The following is a 20,166-nucleotide window of genomic DNA, read 5'->3' on the forward strand; positions in this document are numbered from 1 at the left end:
GACTAAAGAGCGCATGCGGCTCCGGAGCCGCAGGTTGCCGACCCCTGTGCTAGACCTTAGTGCTGCGTTTGATACTGTTGACCATAATATCCTATTAGAGCGATTAGAACATGCTGTAGGTGTTACAGGTACTGTGCTGCAGTGGTTTGTATCATATCTGTCTAATAGACTCCAATTTGTTCAAGTAAATGGAGAGTCCTCTTCACACACTAAGGTCAATTATGGTGTTAAACAGGGTTCGGTGCTAGGACCAATTCTATTTCCATTATACATGCTTCCCTAGGCAGCATCATTAGAAGACATAGCATAAATTTTCACTGCTATGCAGATGACACGCAGCTCTATCTATCCATGAAGCCAGGTAACACACACCAATTAGTTAAACTGCAGGAATGCCTTAAAGACATAAAGACCTGGATGGCCGCTAACTTTCTGCTTCTTAATTCAGATAAAACTGAAGTTATTATACTTGGCCCTGAAAATCTTAGAAATATGGTATCTAAACAGATTCTTACTCTGGATGGCATTACCTTGGCCTTCAGTAATGCTGTGAGGAACCTTGAGTCATTTTTGACCAGGACATGTCCTTCAACGCACATATTAAACAAATATGTAAGACTTCTTTTTCTTCCATTTGCGCAATATCTTTAAAATTAGAAATATCCTGTCTCAGAGTGACGCTGAAAAACTAGTTCATGCATTTATTACTTCCAGGCTGGACTACTGTAATTCTTTATTATCAGGATGTCCTAAAAACTCGCTGAAAAGCCTTCAGCTGATCCAAAATGCTGCAGCAAGAGTCCTGACAGGGACTAGAAAGAGAGAGCATATTTCTCCTGTTTTGGCTTCCTTCATTGGCTTCCTGTTAAATCCAGAATTGAATTCAAAATCCTGCTCCTCACATACAAGGTCTTAAATAATCTGGCCCCATCTTATCTTAATGACCTTGTAGTGCCATATCACCCTATTAGAGCACTTCGCCTCGCTCTGCAGGCCTACTTGCTGTTCCTAGAGTATTTAAAAGGAGAATGGGAGGGAGAGCCTTCAGTTTTCAGGCCCCTCTTCTGTGGAACCAGCTTCCAGTTTGGATTCGGGAGACAGACACTATCTCTACTTTCAAGATTAGGCTTAAAACTTTCCTTTTTGCTAAAGCATATAGTTAGGGCTGGACCAGGTGACCCTGAATCCTCCCTTAGTTATGCTGCAATAGACGTAGGCTGCCGGGGATTCCCAGTTTTCAGTTTTCAGTTTTATTTGTCATATCCAAGTTAGCACAGGGTCAACATTGCAATGAAATGTGTTTGACGAGCAGCAGTCACTCAGCAGCATGATACAGTAGGAGAAAATATAATAAAATATAATAAAATAAAAAATAAAAAAATAGTAAAGAGCAAAATATTAGAGAGACATGGTAAAAGAGAAAAGATGACTAAATATATATGTATCTATAAATATAAATATAAATATAAATATAAATATATGTACACTAGTGATTAAATAAGAAAATCTTGAAAAGAAATATGACGGGAGGGCAGATGGGATATTGCACAGGAATGAGCAGCAGAAAATTACAGTATTGCACTTTTTAAATATAAATATCAATAACAATAAAGTGAAGTGACCAGTGCAGATTAAACAGAGTACTTGTGAAGCTGCAGGGTAGCTTCTGAGTGCTGTGTTGTGTGTGTTTAAGTGTTGTGGTTGAGGTGTCGTATGGCTTGGTGGTAAAAACTGTTTTTAAGTCTTGTCTGTGAAGGTTCTCAGTCATCCAGGTCATCGTAGTCAAAGGAGTTTGCAAAGAAAAGCGTCTGGACTTCTTTAAGTTGCTTGAAGACGTTTCATCTCTCATCCGAGCTTCTTCAGCTTCGCCATTTGACCTTAGAACTGAAGAAAGCTCGGATGAGAGGTGAAACGTCTTCAAGCAACTTAAAGAAGTCCAGACGCTTTTCTTTGCAAACTCCTTTGACTGTTTTTAAGTCTTGTAGTCCAAGCAGACAGACTCCTGTAACGTCTGCCAGATGGTAACAAGGAGAAGAGCTGATGTGCTGGGTGGCTGTGGTCCTTGATGATGCTGTGTGCTTTACGGAGGCATCGCTGGAGATAAATGTCCTGAATGGCAGGAAGCCTTGTGCCAGTGATGTGCTCTGCTGCCTTCACCACCCTCTGTAGTGATTTACGGCTGCTGGCAGAGCAGCTTCTGTACCAAACTGTGATGCAGCTCGTCAGCAAGCTCTCAATTGCACACCTGTAAAAATTTGAGGTGATGTTGGTGTTCATGCTAAACTTCCTCAGCCTCCTCAGGAAGTAAAGCTGCTGGCGAGCTTTCCTGATAGCAGTGTCTGTGTGGAGGGTCCAGGAGAAGTCCTCAGTGATGTTGACTCCAAGGAACTTGAAGCTGCTGACCCTTTTCGACCTTGACACCGTTGATGTGGATGGGCTGGTGTTCCCTGACTGGTCGTTTCCGGTAGTCCACTATCATTTCTCTAGTTTTGCTGATGTTGAGAGTCAGGTTATTTTCCAGGCACCACTGTACAGTGCCATCACCTCCTCTCTATAGGCCGCCTCATCGTTGTCTGTAGGTGTAGGTGACCTGCTCTACCTCCTGAGCTACAGCCACCCCTAAAATATTAAATAATCTAGAAGGATGAAATACATGTCTTTCAGGTTCTCATCTTCTCTTTTTAGTGTTGGTCTTATCCTGCATGAATATGCTGAATTTCAAAAAGAAAAGAGAAAAACAAGAGATCTGGTGCGATTGTCTGTAGGATAATTTCCAAATGTCACATAACGGATATAGGAAGGATGTAGAGACTAACAGAGAGATAATTAATCAGCCGATGCTTGAAATAAATGAGGTGGTAGGCAGTTTGGGAGACGTGGGATTGCCAGTGTTTACAAAGCTCTTGCAAAAATGGTTTTTTGCTGCCACCCTGACCAGCAGGGGAGCTCTAACAGAGACAAAGTAACACCATTACCCTTATGTTCTCAAAAGTCACACCAGACTTGGATTAAGTTTAATCATCTCAAAGATTCAGACAGAGGGTGAATACTGTTGCTGACCTTAAAAAAAAAACAAAACAAACAAAAACAAACAAACAAACACACACACACACTATTGATTACCTACACACATCAGATATTGATAACCTTTAACTGACCCCTGATCTCCTAACTGTTCCTCAGGCCTGACTCTGGGATCCTCTCGTACTCGCTGTCACTTTCATCCAGTTCGCTGTCCTATATTGAAACAATGTTAGGGTCTGATGTTGGGTCAATGTTAAATTCTGATTCTGATTTTCCACCACGTTTGCACCCTTGGATATAATATTGAAGCAACAATAAAATCATCATTAAAACCAACAGGACTTCACAGGTATTTCAATCAATACTAAACCACTGCAAATTACCATCAATACCTGTGAAAAAGACAATTGTGTATGATATAAAAAGGATAACCATTATCTGTTAGCATTATCTTACAATTTAACATAATGTAAAATTGTAACATTGTAAACATAATGTTACAATTTTACATTATGTTAAATTGTAACTGTTAAGGGTGGTGAGTTAGCGAACTCAGACGCTGACCTCTCGTTTAAGTTGAACAGTGTCTTTATTTACAGTGAAGCCAAAACCAATCCACAGTTATCCACAGTGCAAGTCCCTTCAGTGCTCCTCTCCCCGTCTCCCCTCGTGTGTCCACAAAACTCCAGAGAATCAGTGAAGTCTCCCCTTCCGTCTCGTTCGCTTCCAGGCTTGGTGCAATACTCCAGCGCTGTCTGTCACTCAGCCACATCGTTAAATAGCCCTACCAACGATGGTGGATAATTGGCAGTAGCTGGCGACGAATCGGTCGCAGGTGAGGCAGCTCAGAGCGGCAGCACTTCCGGGTCTGAGGTCTTCCGTTGCTACGCGACCGCGTGACAATCGCAGCGGAGCCGGAGAAAAGCAGAGAGAGAGAGAGAACAAACAAACACACACACACACACAGGTCGACCGGTCGGGGCACCGTCCGACTCTGACAGTAACATAATGTAAAATTGTAACATTATGTTTACAATGTTGCAATTTTAATGTAAAATTGTAACATTATGTTTACAATGTTACAATTTTACATTATGTTACAATTTAACATAATGTAAAATTGTAACATTATGTTTACAATGTTACAATCAGTAGCGGTTTTAGATACGGGCGACACGGGCAGTTGACGTGGGGGCGGCATCACGGGCATCGGCAAAATAAATAAATAAATAAATTACTCGTACTCATGCTGCCCCATCAGTCAGCGCATATTGGGAATGGCATAGGCACCGATCGGTTTTCTATCGCCCATTTGCTGGGAGTAAGGGCGCCCTCCGTTTGCGAGGTGCGCCTGCTTCTTGCAGCACAGGGAGGAGAGGGCGGGGCGGCGGGGATTCTCTGGCTGACTGGAGCAGCATCTAATAACCAACTCGCAAAATAAAACAAAATTAAAACAAACCAACAACACGAAAACACCAGACATCATGATACAGACTTATAATTTGCACTGATGTTTTTTCGAAATTCTATACCTGAAAAGTGAGCGCGAGAGCTCTCGGTGCGCCTGCGCGCTGCTGAAGTCAAAGTAAACTTTATTGTCATCTCCGCTACATACAGTCCAGTATGTAGAGAGACGAGACGACGAGGCTCCAGTTACAGCAGTGCAAGTAAACAAACAACAAATATAAGAAGAGTAAGAAAATAAATATATACTTTAGGATTCGGGGTAAAGGGATCAATAACAATTTAAAATGTATATATTAAGCACCCACAGTGACACAGGTGTCACTGCCCTCTTTACACATTGAGGACACTTTCTGTTAATGTTTCAGAATTGACTGTCCCATGGTTTTTATGACGGTAAAAATGGGTCTGGGCTCTTAACACTGGAAGTGTTGGAGTAGTTGTCAAACAGCTAACAGGTCATCTGCAGAGGAATGGCTTATCTGAAGAGTTTCAGTCAGGTTTCAGAGCTCATCACAGCACAGAAACAGCTTTAGTGAAGGTTACAAATGATCTTCTTATGGCCTCTGACAGTGGACTCATCTCTGTGCTTGTCCTGCTAGACCAGGGTCTGCAACCTTTTACACCAAAGAGCCATTTGGACCCGGTTTCACGCAAAAGAAAACACTGGGAGCCGCAAATACTTTTTGACATCTAAAATGAAGATAACACTGTATATATTGTTTTTATCTTTATGCTTTGTGTGAACAACTTAAGTGTGTTGCTTATGAAATCCATGAAGTGCTACAGAGAAAATTACATTATATTTATGTAATCAACACATTTTGAACTCTTAAAGAAATATAACAAAAGGAAAGACACCAACCTGAACTAAAATGATCCATGTAGCAAACAAAAACTGTTGTCAGCCGCCACCCTTATATCCCCTTTGGGCTGTTGGAGCCTTGACCTGACTCTTAAAAATAATTGGAAAAAAGCACTATGCTGCTGAAAAATGAAAAATAGATATTTGCAAAATTCTGCCTAAATATGTATTTTACCTGGTTACGCGCGTCTTGGGGCGTGGTTTGCAGCGCCGCTGCAGGGGAGGCGGACGCACCTGAGCGACACCCGCAATCACGCCTCGCTGCCTTAAAGTCTGCGCTATCTGTGTTGTTGTGTTGTCGGGCTGTGAGCTGAAAAGCTACAGCCGGCTGTATGCGTACAGCAACCGTGTGTGAAAAGTGCTCAATAAAGAGATGCTCAAAAGCATGCTCATGGAAACATCGTCGGGTCTGCCGTGATATGTTTACAATGGGACTTCTGCTCCTGAACCTCTGCGCACAGTCCGCAAATCAGGGCTATACAAAGTCACTTTACGCAGGACTGTAAGCTGTCATCTGTCAGGCGTGAACGGTGTTTGTCTTTAACATAGTTCACGGTGGAGAACAGCTGCTGACATAATGTGGATCCGAAGATCCATAATTGGCCTACCTGGGGTTGAAAGTCTCGATAAATGCACGGCGTTTGGCGGGTACACAAGCCCGCGAGTGTGACTCTTATTTTGAGCGATGAAAAATAATAGAATATCATTTTATTTTTATATTTCAATATCACAATAATCTTCCAATTTAGAACTACAAGTTAAAAAGAACTAACATAAATAAAATACACTTCAGCTAAATACTTCTAATTTATTTGCCCAAACCAAGCGGAGCCGCACTTTAAGGACTAAAGAGCCGCATGCGGCTCGGAGCCGCAGGTTGCCGACCCTGTGCTAGACCTTAGTGCTGCGTTTGATACTGTTGACCATAATATCCTATTAGAGCGATTAGAACATGCTGTAGGTGTTACAGGTACTGTGCTGCAGTGGTTTGTATCATATCTGTCTAATAGACTCCAATTTGTTCAAGTAAATGGAGAGTCCTCTTCACACACTAAGGTCAATTATGGTGTTAAACAGGGTTCGGTGCTAGGACCAATTCTATTTCCATTATACATGCTTCCCTAGGCAGCATCATTAGAAGACATAGCATAAATTTTCACTGCTATGCAGATGACACGCAGCTCTATCTATCCATGAAGCCAGGTAACACACACCAATTAGTTAAACTGCAGGAATGCCTTAAAGACATAAAGACCTGGATGGCCGCTAACTTTCTGCTTCTTAATTCAGATAAAACTGAAGTTATTATACTTGGCCCTGAAAATCTTAGAAATATGGTATCTAAACAGATTCTTACTCTGGATGGCATTACCTTGGCCTTCAGTAATGCTGTGAGGAACCTTGGAGTCATTTTTGACCAGGACATGTCCTTCAACGCACATATTAAACAAATATGTAAGACTTCTTTCTTCCATTTGCGCAATATCTTTAAAATTAGAAATATCCTGTCTCAGAGTGACGCTGAAAAACTAGTTCATGCATTTATTACTTCCAGGCTGGACTACTGTAATTCTTTATTATCAGGATGTCCTAAAACTCGCTGAAAAGCCTTCAGCTGATCCAAAATGCTGCAGCAAGAGTCCTGACAGGGACTAGAAAGAGAGAGCATATTTCTCCTGTTTTGGCTTCCTTCATTGGCTTCCTGTTAAATCCAGAATTGAATTCAAAATCCTGCTCCTCACATACAAGGTCTTAAATAATCTGGCCCCATCTTATCTTAATGACCTTGTAGTGCCATATCACCCTATTAGAGCACTTCGCTCTCGCTCTGCAGGCCTACTTGCTGTTCCTAGAGTATTTAAAAGGAGAATGGGAGGAGAGCCTTCAGTTTTCAGGCCCTCTTCTGTGGAACCAGCTTCCAGTTTGGATTCGGGAGACAGACACTATCTCTACTTTCAAGATTAGGCTTAAAACTTTCCTTTTTGCTAAAGCATATAGTTAGGGCTGGACCAGGTGACCCTGAATCCTCCCTTAGTTATGCTGCAATAGACGAGGCTGCCGGGATTCCCAGTTTTCAGTTTTATTTGTCATATCCAAGTTAGCACAGGGTCAACATTGCAATGAAATGTGTTTGACGAGCAGCAGTCACTCAGCAGCATGATACAGTAGGAGAAAATATAATAAAATATAATAAAATAAAAAAAAAATAAAAAAATAGTAAAGAGCAAAATATTAGAGAGACATGGTAAAAGAGAAAAGATGACTAAATATATATGTATCTATAAATATAAATATAAATATATGTACACTAGTGATTAAATAAGAAAATCTTGAAAAGAAATATGACGGAGGGCAGATGGGATATTGCACAGGAATGAGCAGCAGAAAATTACAGTATTGCACTTTTTAAATATAAATATCAATAACAATAAAGTGAAGTGACCAGTGCAGATTAAACAGAGTACTTGTGAAGCTGCAGGGTAGCTTCTGAGTGCTGTGTTGTGTGTGTTTAAGTGTTGTGGTTGAGGTGTCGTATGGCTTGGTGGTAAAACTGTTTTTAAGTCTTGTAGTCCGAGCAGACAGACTCCTGTAACGTCTGCCAGATGGTAACAAGGAGAAGAGCTGATGTGCTGGGTGGCTGTGGTCCTTGATGATGCTGTGTGCTTTACGGAGGCATCGCTGGAGATAAATGTCCTGAATGGCAGGAAGCCTCGTGCCAGTGATGTGCTCTGCTGCCTTCACCACCCTCTGTAGTGATTTACGGCTGCTGGCAGAGCAGCTTCTGTACCAAACTGTGATGCAGCTCGTCAGCAAGCTCTCAATTGCACACCTGTAAAAATTTGAGGTGATGTTGGCGTTCATGCTAAACTTCCTCAGCCTCCTCAGGAAGTAAAGCTGCTGGCGAGCTTTCCTGATAGCAGTGTCTGTGTGGAGGGTCCAGGAGAAGTCCTCAGTGATGTTGACTCCAAGGAACTTGAAGCTGCTGACCCTTTCGACCTTGACACCGTTGATGTGGATGGGCTGGTGTTCCCTGACTGGTCGTTTCCGGTAGTCCACTATCATTTCTCTAGTTTTGCTGATGTTGAGAGTCAGGTTATTTTCCAGGCACCACTCGTACAGTGCCATCACCTCCTCTCTATAGGCCGCCTCATCGTTGTCTGTAGGTGTAGGTGACCTGCTCTACCTCCTGAGCTACAGCCACCCCTAAAATATTAAATAATCTAGAAGGATGAAATACATGTCTTTCAGGTTCTCATCTTCTCTTTTTAGTGTTGGTCTTATCCTGCATGAATATGCTGAATTTCAAAAAGAAAAGAGAAAACAAGAGATCTGGTGCGATTGTCTGTAGGATAATTTCCAAATGTCACATAACGGATATAGGAAGGATGTAGAGACTAACAGAGAGATAATTAATCAGCCGATGCTTGAAATAAATGAGGTGGTAGGCAGTTTGGGAGACGTGGGATTGCCAGTGTTTACAAAGCTCTTGCAAAAATGGTTTTTTTGCTGCCACCCTGACCAGCAGGGGAGCTCTAACAGAGACAAAGTAACACCATTACCCTTATGTTCTCAAAAGTCACACCAGACTTGGATTAAGTTTAATCATCTCAAAGATTCAGACAGAGGGTGAATACTGTTGCTGACCTTAAAAAAAACAAAACAAAACAAAAAAAAAACAAACAAACAAAACACACACACACTATTGATTACCTACACACATCAGATATTGATAACCTTTAACTGACCCCTGATCTCCTAACTGTTCCTCAGGCCTGACTCTGGGATCCTCTCGTACTCGCTGTCACTTTCATCCAGTTCACTGTCCTATATTGAAACAATGTTAGGGTCTGATGTTGGGTCAATGTTAAATTCTGATTCTGATTTTCCACCACGTTTGCACCCTTGGATAATATTGAAGCAACAATAAAATCATCATTAAAACCAACAGGACTTCACACAGGTATTTCAATCAATACTAAACCACTGCAAATTACCATCAATACCTGTGAAAAAGACAATTGTGTATGATATAAAAAGGATAACCATTATCTGTTAAGCATTATCTTACAATTTAACATAATGTAAAATTGTAACATTTGTAAACATAATGTTACAATTTTACATTATGTTAAATTGTAACTGTTAAGGGTGGTGAGTTAGCGAACTCAGACGCTGACCTCTCGTTTAAGTTGAACAGTGTCTTTATTTACAGTGAAGCCAAAACCAATCCACAGTTATCCACAGTGCAAGTCCCTTCAGTGCTCCTCTCCCCGTCTCCCTCGTGTGTCCACAAAACTCCAGAGAATCAGTGAAGTCTCCCTTCCGTCTCGTTCGCTTCCAGGCTTGGTGCAATACTCCAGCGCTGTCTGTCACTCAGCCACATCGTTAAATAGCCCTACCAACGATGGTGGATAATTGGCAGTAGCTGGCGACGAATCGGTCGCAGGTGAGGCAGCTCAGAGCGGCAGCACTTCCGGGTCTGAGGTCTTCCGTTGCTACGCGACCGCGTGACAATCGCAGCGGAGCCGGAGAAAAAGCAGAGCGAGAGAGAGGAGAACACAACACACACACACACACACAGGTCGACCGGTCGGGGCACCGTCCGACTCTGACAGTAACATAATGTAAAATTGTAACATTATGTTTACAATGTTACAATTTTACATTATGTTAAATTGTAACATAATGTAAAATTGTAACATTATGTTTACAATGTTGCAATTTTACATTATGTTAAATTGTAACATAATGTAAAATTGTAACATTATGTTTACAATGTTACAATTTTACATAATGTAAAATTGTAACATTATGTTTACTAATGTTGCAATTTTAATGTAAAATTGTAACATTATGTTTTAATGTTACAATTTTACATTATGTTACAATTTAACATAATGTAAAATTGTAACATTATGTTTACAATGTTACAATCAGTAGCGGTTTTAGATACGGGCGACACGGGCAGTTGACGTGGGGGCGGCATCACGGGCATCGGCAAAATAAATAAATAAATAAATTACTCGTACTCATGCTGCCCCATCAGTCAGCGCATATTGGGAATGGCATAGGCACCGATCGGTTTTCTATCGCCCATTTGCTGGGAGTAAGGGCGCCCTCCGTTTGCGAGGTGCGCCTGCTTCTTGCAGCACAGGAGGAGAGGGCGGGCGGCGGGGATTCTCTGGCTGACTGGAGCAGCATCTAATAACCAACTCGCAAAATAAAACAAAATTAAAACAAACCAACAACACGAAAACACCAGACATCATGATACAGACTTATAATTTGCACTGATGTTTTTTCGAAATTCTATACCTGAAAAGTGAGCGCGAGAGCTCTCGGTGCGCCTGCGCGCTGCTGAAGTCAAAGTAAACTTTATTGTCATCTCCGCTACATACAGTCCAGTATGTAGAGAGACGAGACGACGAGGCTCCAGTTACAGCAGTGCAAGTAAACAAACAACAAATATAAGAAGAGTAAGAAAATAAATATATACTTTAGGATTCGGGGTAAAGGGATCAATAACAATTTAAAATGTATATATTAGCACCCACAGTGACACAGGTGTCACTGCCCCTTTACACATTGAGGACACTTTCTGTTAATGTTTCAGAATTGACTGTCCCATGGTTTTTATGACGGTAAAAATGGGTCTGGGCTCTTAACACTGGAAGTGTTGGAGTAGTTGTCAAACAGCTAACAGGTCATCTGCAGAGGAATGGCTTATCTGAAGAGTTTCAGTCAGGTTTCAGAGCTCATCACAGCACAGAAACAGCTTTAGTGAAGGTTACAAATGATCTTCTTATGGCCTCTGACAGTGGACTCATCTCTGTGCTTGTCCTGCTAGACCAGGGTCTGCAACCTTTACACCCAAAGAGCCATTTGGACCCGGTTTCCACGCAAAAGAAAACACTGGGAGCCGCAAATACTTTTTGACATCTAAAATGAAGATAACACTGTATATATTGTTTTTTATCTTTATGCTTTGTGTGAACAACTTAAGTGTGTTGCTTATGAAATCCATGAAGTGCTACAGAGAAAATTACATTATATTTATGTAATCAACACATTTTGAACTCTTAAAGAAATATAACAAAAGGAAAGACACCAACCTGAACTAAAATGATCCATGTAGCAAACAAAAACTGTTGTCAGCCGCCACCCTTATATCCCCTTTGGGCTGTTGGAGCCTTGACCTGACTCTTAAAAATAATTGGAAAAAAGCACTATGCTGCTGAAAAATGAAAAATAGATATTTGCAAAATTCTGCCTAAATATGTATTTTACCTGGTTAACGCGTGCGGCGGGCGTGGTTTGCAGCGCCGCTGCAGGGGAGGCGGACGCACCTGAGCGACACCCGCAATCACGCCTCGCTGCCTTAAAGTCTGCGCTATCTGTGCTGTTGTGTTGTCGGGCTGTGAGCTGAAAAGCTACAGCCGGCTGTATGCGTACAGCAACCGTGTGTGAAAAGTGCTCAATAAAGAGATGCTCAAAAGCATGCTCATGGAAACATCGTCGGGTCTGCCGTGATATGTTTACAATGGGACTTCTGCTCCTGAACCTCTGCGCACAGTCCGCAAATCAGGGCTATACAAAGTCAGTTTACGCAGGACTGTAAGCTGTCATCTGTCAGGCGTGAACGGTGTTTGTCTTTAACATAGTTCACGGTGGAGAACAGCTGCTGACATAATGTGGATCCGAAGATCCATAATTGGCCTACCTGGGGTTGAAAGTCTCGATAAATGCACGGCGTTTCGCGGGTACACCGGCTTCCGCGAGTGTGACTCTTATTTTGAGCGATGAAAAATAATAGAATATCATTTTATTTTTATATTTCAATATCACAATAATCTTCCAATTTAGAACTACAAGTTAAAAAGAACTAACATAAATAAAATACACTTCAGCTAAATACTTCTAATTTATTTGCCCAAACCAAGCGGAGCCGCACTTTAAGGACTAAAGAGCCGCATGCGGCTCCGGAGCCGCAGGTTGCCGACCCCTGTGCTAGACCTTAGTGCTGCGTTTGATACTGTTGACCATAATATCCTATTAGAGCGATTAGAACATGCTGTAGGTATTACAGGTACTGTGCTGCAGTGGTTTGTATCATATCTGTCTAATAGACTCCAATTTGTTCAAGTAAATGGAGAGTCCTCTTCACACACTAAGGTCAATTATGGTGTTAAACAGGGTTCGGTGCTAGGACCAATTCTATTTCCATTATACATGCTTCCCTAGGCAGCATCATTAGAAGACATAGCATAAATTTTCACTGCTATGCAGATGACACGCAGCTCTATCTATCCATGAAGCCAGGTAACACACACCAATTAGTTAAACTGCAGGAATGCCTTAAAGACATAAAGACCTGGATGGTCGCTAACTTTCTGCTTCTTAATTCAGATAAAACTGAAGTTATTATACTTGGCCCTGAAAATCTTAGAAATATGGTATCTAAACAGATTCTTACTCTGGATGGCATTACCTTGGCCTTCAGTAATGCTGTGAGGAACCTTGAGTCATTTTTGACCAGGACATGTCCTTCAACGCACATATTAAACAAATATGTAAGACTTCTTTCTTCCATTTGCGCAATATCTTTAAAATTAGAAATATCCTGTCTCAGAGTGACGCTGAAAAACTAGTTCATGCATTTATTACTTCCAGGCTGGACTACTGTAATTCTTTATTATCAGGATGTCCTAAAAACTCGCTGAAAAGCCTTCAGCTGATCCAAAATGCTGCAGCAAGAGTCCTGACAGGGACTAGAAAGAGAGAGCATATTTCTCCTGTTTTGGCTTCCCTTCATTGGCTTCCTGTTAAATCCAGAATTGAATTCAAAATCCTGCTCCTCACATACAAGGTCTTAAATAATCTGGCCCCATCTTATCTTAATGACCTTGTAGTGCCATATCACCCTATTAGAGCACTTCGCCTCGCTCTGCAGGCCTACTTGCTGTTCCTAGAGTATTTAAAAGGAGAATGGGAGGAGAGCCTTCAGTTTTCAGGCCCCTCTTCTGTGGAACCAGCTTCCAGTTTGGATTCGGGAGACAGACACTATCTCTACTTTCAAGATTAGGCTTAAAACTTTCCTTTTGCTAAAGCATATAGTTAGGGCTGGACCAGGTGACCCTGAATCCTCCCTTAGTTATGCTGCAATAGACGTAGGCTGCCGGGGATTCCCAGTTTTCAGTTTTCAGTTTTATTTGTCATATCCAAGTTAGCACAGGGTCAACATTGCAATGAAATGTGTTTGACGAGCAGCAGTCACTCAGCAGCATGATACAGTAGGAGAAAATATAATAAAATATAATAAAATAAAAAAATAAAAAAATAGTAAAGAGCAAAATATTAGAGAGACATGGTAAAAGAGAAAAGATGACTAAATACATATGTATCTATAAATATAAATATAAATATATGTACACTAGTGATTAAATAAGAAAATCTTGAAAAGAAATATGACGGAGGGCAGATGGGATATTGCACAGGAATGAGCAGCAGAAAATTACAGTATTGCACTTTTTAAATATAAATATCAATAACAATAAAGTGAAGTGACCAGTGCAGATTAAACAGAGTACTTGTGAAGCTGCAGGGTAGCTTCTGAGTGCTGTGTTGTGTGTGTTTAAGTGTTGTGGTTGAGGTGTCGTATGGCTTGGTGGTAAAACTGTTTTTAAGTCTTGTAGTCCGAGCAGACAGACTCCTGTAACGTCTGCCAGATGGTAACAAGGAGAAGAGCTGATGTGCTGGGTGGCTGTGGTCCTTGATGATGCTGTGTGCTTTTACGGAGGCATCGCTGGAGATAAATGTCCTGAATGGCAGGAAGCCTCGTGCCAGTGATGTGCTCTGCTGCCTTCACCACCCTCTGTAGTGATTTACGGCTGCTGGCAGAGCAGCTTCTGTACCAAACTGTGATGCAGCTCGTCAGCAAGCTCTCAATTGCACACCTGTAAAAATTTGAGGTGATGTTGGCGTTCATGCTAAACTTCCTCAGCCTCCTCAGGAAGTAAAGCTGCTGGCGAGCTTTCCTGATAGCAGTGTCTGTGTGGAGGGTCCAGGAGAAGTCCTCAGTGATGTTGACTCCAAGGAACTTGAAGCTGCTGACCCTTTCGACCTTGACACCGTTGATGTGGATGGGCTGGTGTTCCCTGACTGGTCGTTTCCGGTAGTCCACTATCATTTCTCTAGTTTTGCTGATGTTGAGAGTCAGGTTATTTTCCAGGCACCACTGCACAGTGCCATCACCTCCTCTCTATAGGCCGTCTCCTCATCGTTGTCTGTAGGTGTAGGTGACCTGCTCTACCTCCTGAGCTACAGCCACCCCTAAAATATTAAATAATCTAGAAGGATGAAATACATGTCTTTCAGGTTCTCATCTTCTCTTTTTAGTGTTGGTCTTATCCTGCATGAATATGCTGAATTTCAAAAAGAAAAGAGAAAAACAAGAGATCTGGTGCGATTGTCTGTAGGATAATTTCCAAATGTCACATAACGGATATAGGAAGGATGTAGAGACTAACAGAGAGATAATTAATCAGCCGATGCTTGAAATAAATGAGGTGGTAGGCAGTTTGGGAGACGTGGGATTGCCAGTGTTTACAAAGCTCTTGCAAAAATGGTTTTTTTGCTGCCACCCTGACCAGCAGGGGAGCTCTAACAGAGACAAAGTAACACCATTACCCTTATGTTCTCAAAAGTCACACCAGACTTGGATTAAGTTTAATCATCTCAAAGATTCAGACAGAGGGTGAATACTGTTGCTGACCTTAAAAAAACAAAACAAAACAAACAAAACAAACAAACAAAAAACACACACACACACACACACACTATTGATTACCTACACACATCAGATATTGATAACCTTTAACTGACCCCTGATCTCCTAACTGTTCCTCAGGCCTGACTCTGGGATCCTCTCGTACTCGCTGTCACTTTCATCCAGTTCGCTGTCCTATATCGAAACAATGTTAGGGTCTGATGTTGGGTCAATGTTAAATTCTGATTCTGATTTTCCACCACGTTTGCACCCTTGGATAATATTGAAGCAACAATAAAATCATCATTAAAAACCAACAGGACTTCACAGGTATTTCAATCAATACTAAACCACTGCAAATTACCATCAATACCTGTGAAAAAGACAATTGTGTATGATATAAAAAAGGATAACCATTATCTGTTAAGCATTATCTTACAATTTAACATAATGTAAAATTGTAACATTGTAAACATAATGTTACAATTTTACATTATGTTAAATTGTAACTGTTAAGGGTGGTGAGTTAGCGAACTCAGACGCTGACCTCTCGTTTAAGTTGAACAGTGTCTTTATTTACAGTGAAGCCAAAACCAATCCACAGTTATCCACAGTGCAAGTCCCTTCAGTGCTCCTCTCCCCGTCTCCCTCGTGTGTCCACAAAACTCCAGAGAATCAGTGAAGTCTCCCCTTCCGTCTCGTTCGCTTCCAGGCTTGGTGCAATACTCCAGCGCTGTCTGTCACCAGCCACATCGTTAAATAGCCCTACCAACGATGGTGGATAATTGGCAGTAGCTGGCGACGAATCGGTCGCAGGTGAGGCAGCTCAGAGCGGCAGCACTTCCGGGTCTGAGGTCTTCCGTTGCTACGCGACCGCGTGACAATCGCAGTGGAGCCGGAGAAAAAGCAGAGCGATGTAAAATTGTAACATTATGTTTACAATGTTACAATTTTACATTATGTTACAATTTAACATAATGTAAAATTGTAACATTATGTTTACAATGTTACAATCAGTAGCGGTTTTAGATACGGGCGACACGGGCAGTTGACGTGGGGGCGGCATCACGGGCATCGGCAAAATAAATAAATAAATAAATTACTCGTACTCATGCTGCCCCATCAGCCAGCGCATATTGGGAATGGCATAGGCACCGATCGGTTTTCTATCGCCCATTTGCTGGGAGTAAGGGCGCCCTCCGTTTGCGAGGTGCGCCTGCTTCTTGCAGCACAGGAGGAGAGGGCGGGCGGCGGGGATTCTCTGGCTGACTGGAGCAGCATCTAATAACCAACTCGCAAAATAAAACAAAATTAAAACAAACCAACAACACGAAAACACCAGACATCATGATACAGACTTATAATTTGCACTGATGTTTTTTCGAAATTCTATACCTGAAAAGTGAGCGCGAGAGCTCTCGAAAGCGCCTGCGCGCTGCTGAAGTCAAAGTAAACTTTATTGTCATCTCCGCTACATACAGTCCAGTATGTAGAGAGACGAGACGACGAGGCTCCAGTTACAGCAGTGCAAGTAAACAAACAACAAATATAAGAAGAGTAAGAAAATAAATATATACTTTAGGATTCGGGGTAAAGGGATCAATAACAATTTAAAATGTATATATTAGCACCCACAGTGACACAGGTGTCACTGCCCCTTTACACATTGAGGACACTTTCTGTTAATGTTTCAGAATTGACTGTCCCATGGTTTTTATGACGGTAAAAATGGGTCTGGGCTCTTAACACTGGAAGTGTTGGAGTAGTTGTCAAACAGCTAACAGGTCATCTGCAGAGGAATGGCTTATCTGAAGAGTTTCAGTCAGGTTTCAGAGCTCATCACAGCACAGAAACAGCTTTAGTGAAGGTTACAAATGATCTTCTTATGGCCTCTGACAGTGGACTCATCTCTGTGCTTGTCCTGCTAGACCAGGGGTCTGCAACCTTTACACCCAAAGAGCCATTTGGACCCGGTTTCCACGCAAAAGAAAACACTGGGAGCCGCAAATACTTTTTGACATCTAAAATGAAGATAACACTGTATATATTGTTTTTATCTTTATGCTTTGTGTGAACAACTTAAGTGTGTTGCTTATGAAATCCATGAAGTGCTACAGAGAAAATTACATTATATTTATGTAATCAACACATTTTGAACTCTTAAAGAAATATAACAAAAGGAAAGACACCAACCTGAACTAAAATGATCCATGTAGCAAACAAAAACTGTTGTCAGCCGCCACCCTTATATCCCCTTTGGGCTGTTGGAGCCTTGACCTGACTCTTAAAAAATAATTGGAAAAAGCACTATGCTGCTGAAAAATGAAAAATAGATATTTGCAAAATTCTGCCTAAATATGTATTTTACCTGGTTAATGCGCGGCGGGGGGCGTGGTTTGCAGCGCCGCTGCAGGGGAGGCGGACGCACCTGAGCGACACCCGCAATCACGCCTCGCTGCCTTAAAGTCTGCGCTATCTGTGCTGTTGTGTTGTCGGGCTGTGAGCTGAAAAGCTACAGCCGGCTGTATGCGTACAGCAACCGTGTGTGAAAAGTGCTCAATAAAGAGATGCTCAAAAGCATGCTCATGGAAACATCGTCGGGTCTGCCGTGATATGTTTACAATGGGACTTCTGCTCCTGAACCTCTGCGCACAGTCCGCAAATCAGGGCTATACAAAGTCAGTTTACGCAGGACTGTAAGCTGTCATCTGTCAGGCGTGAACGGTGTTTGTCTTTAACATAGTTCACGGTGGAGAACAGCTGCTGACATAATGTGGATCCGAAGATCCATAATTGGCCTACCTGGGGTTGAAAGTCTCGATAAATGCACGGCGTTTCGGCGGGTACACCGGCTTCCGCGAGTGTGACTCTTATTTTGAGCGATGAAAAATAATAGAATATCATTTTATTTTTATATTTCAATATCACAATAATCTTCCAATTTAGAACTACAAGTTAAAAAGAACTAACATAAATAAAATACACTTCAGCTAAATACTTCTAATTTATTTGCCCAAACCAAGCGGAGCCGCACTTTAAGGACTAAAGAGCCGCATGCGGCTCCGGAGCCGCAGGTTGCCGACCCCTGTGCTAGACCTTAGTGCTGCGTTTGATACTGTTGACCATAATATCCTATTAGAGCGATTAGAACATGCTGTAGGTATTACAGGTACTGTGCTGCAGTGGTTTTATCATATCTGTCTAATAGACTCCAATTTGTTCAAGTAAATGGAGAGTCCTCTTCACACACTAAGGTCAATTATGGTGTTAAACAGGGTTCGGTGCTAGGACCAATTCTATTTCCATTATACATGCTTCCCTAGGCAGCATCATTAGAAGACATAGCATAAATTTTCACTGCTATGCAGATGACACGCAGCTCTATCTATCCATGAAGCCAGGTAACACACACCAATTAGTTAAACTGCAGGAATGCCTTAAAGACATAAAGACCTGGATGGCCGCTAACTTTCTGCTTCTTAATTCAGATAAAACTGAAGTTATTATACTTGGCCCTGAAAATCTTAGAAATATGGTATCTAAACAGATTCTTACTCTGGATGGCATTACCTTGGCCTTCAGTAATGCTGTGAGGAACCTTGAGTCATTTTTGACCAGGACATGTCCTTCAACGCACATATTAAACAAATATGTAAGACTTCTTTCTTCCATTTTGCGCAATATCTTTAAAATTAGAAATATCCTGTCTCAGAGTGACGCTGAAAAACTAGTTCATGCATTTATTACTTCCAGGCTGGACTACTGTAATTCTTTATTATCAGGATGTCCTAAAACTCGCTGAAAAGCCTTCAGCTGATCCAAAATGCTGCAGCAAGAGTCCTGACAGGGACTAGAAAGAGAGAGCATATTTCTCCTGTTTTGGCTTCCTTCATTGGCTTCCTGTTAAATCCAGAATTGAATTCAAAATCCTGCTCCTCACATACAAGGTCTTAAATAATCTGGCCCCATCTTATCTTAATGACCTTGTAGTGCCATATCACCCTATTAGAGCACTTCGCTCTCGCTCTGCAGGCCTACTTGCTGTTCCTAGAGTATTTAAAAGGAGAATGGGAGGAGAGCCTTCAGTTTTCAGGCCCCTCTTCTGTGGAACCAGCTTCCAGTTTGGATTCGGGAGACAGACACTATCTCTACTTTCAAGATTAGGCTTAAAACTTTCCTTTTGCTAAAGCATATAGTTAGGGCTGGACCAGGTGACCCTGAATCCTCCCTTAGTTATGCTGCAATAGACGTGAGGCTGCCGGGGATTCCCAGTTTTCAGTTTTCAGTTTTATTTGTCATATCCAAGTTAGCACAGGGTCAACATTGCAATGAAATGTGTTTGACGAGCAGCAGTCACTCAGCAGCATGATACAGTAGGAGAAAATATAATAAAATATAATAAAATAAAAAATAAAAAAAATAGTAAAGAGCAAAATATTAGAGAGACATGGTAAAAGAGAAAAGATGACTAAATATATATGTATCTATAAATATAAATATAAATATATGTACACTAGTGATTAAATAAGAAAATCTTGAAAAGAAATATGACGGGAGGGCAGATGGGATATTGCACAGGAATGAGCAGCAGAAAATTACAGTATTGCACTTTTTAAATATAAATATCAATAACAATAAAGTGAAGTGACCAGTGCAGATTAAACAGAGTACTTGTGAAGCTGCAGGGTAGCTTCTGAGTGCTGTGTTGTGTGTGTTTAAATGTTGTGGTTGAGGTGTCGTATGGCTTGGTGGTAAAAACTGTTTTTAAGTCTTGTAGTCCGAGCAGACAGACTCCTGTAACGTCTGCCAGATGGTAACAAGGAGAAGAGCTGATGTGCTGGGTGGCTGTGGTCCTTGATGATGCTGTGTGCTTTACGGAGGCATCGCTGGAGATAAATGTCCTGAATGGCAGGAAGCCTCGTGCCAGTGATGTGCTCTGCTGCCTTCACCACCCTCTGTAGTGATTTACGGCTGCTGGCAGAGCAGCTTCTGTACCAAACTGTGATGCAGCTCGTCAGCAAGCTCTCAATTGCACACCTGTAAAAAT

Source organism: Oreochromis aureus, linkage group 2 (genome assembly GCF_013358895.1).
Source record: "Oreochromis aureus strain Israel breed Guangdong linkage group 2, ZZ_aureus, whole genome shotgun sequence".
Lineage (NCBI taxonomy): Eukaryota > Metazoa > Chordata > Actinopteri > Cichliformes > Cichlidae > Oreochromis > Oreochromis aureus.